A 641-nucleotide genomic window follows, 5' to 3' on the forward strand; every position below is an offset into this window, starting at 1 on the left:
GTGTGTGTGTGTGTGTGTGTGTGTGTGTGTGTGTCTGTGTGTGTGCATTGGTGATATGTTTGTCAATGTGTTTGTGTGTGTGAGAGAGAGAGAGTGTGTGTGTGTGTGTATTGGTGGTATTTTTGTCAGTGTGAGAGAGTGTGCGTGTGAGTGTGTGTGTGTGTGTGTGTGTGTGTGTGTGTGTGTGTGTGGGCGGGGGGATATTGGAGGGTGCTGTCGGTGGTGGTGGGATGTTTGTCGGTGTCATGTGTGTGTGTGTGAGACGCTATATGCATATGTGTGTTTGTGTGTCTATGTGTGTGTATTGTAGGGTGCTGGTGGGATGTTTGTCGACGCTCTAATAGTGTGTGTGTGTGTGTGTGTGGGTGTGTGTGTGCGTGTATGTGTGTGTGTGTGTGTGTGTGTGTGTGTGTGTGTGCGTGTATGTGTGTGTGTGTGTGTGTGTGTGTGTGTGTGTGTGTGTGTGCGTGTATGTGTGTGTGTGTGTGTGTGTGTGTGTGTGTGTGTGTGTGTGTGTGTGTGTGTGTGTGTGTGTGTGTGTAGGGTGCTGCTGGTGCTGGTGGGATGTTTGCCGGCGCTCTAATAGTGTTTGTGTCTGGCCATGACCCAAGTGGCTGCCGTCGCTCTTTAATTGTTATCAT

The sequence above is a fragment of the Alosa pseudoharengus genome, unplaced genomic scaffold (genome assembly GCF_046254945.1).
Source record: "Alosa pseudoharengus isolate Yale_2024_CS ecotype anadromous, Long Island Sound unplaced genomic scaffold, YU_APseudo_1.1 YU_APseudo_1.1_scf_10, whole genome shotgun sequence".
Lineage (NCBI taxonomy): Eukaryota > Metazoa > Chordata > Actinopteri > Clupeiformes > Clupeidae > Alosa > Alosa pseudoharengus.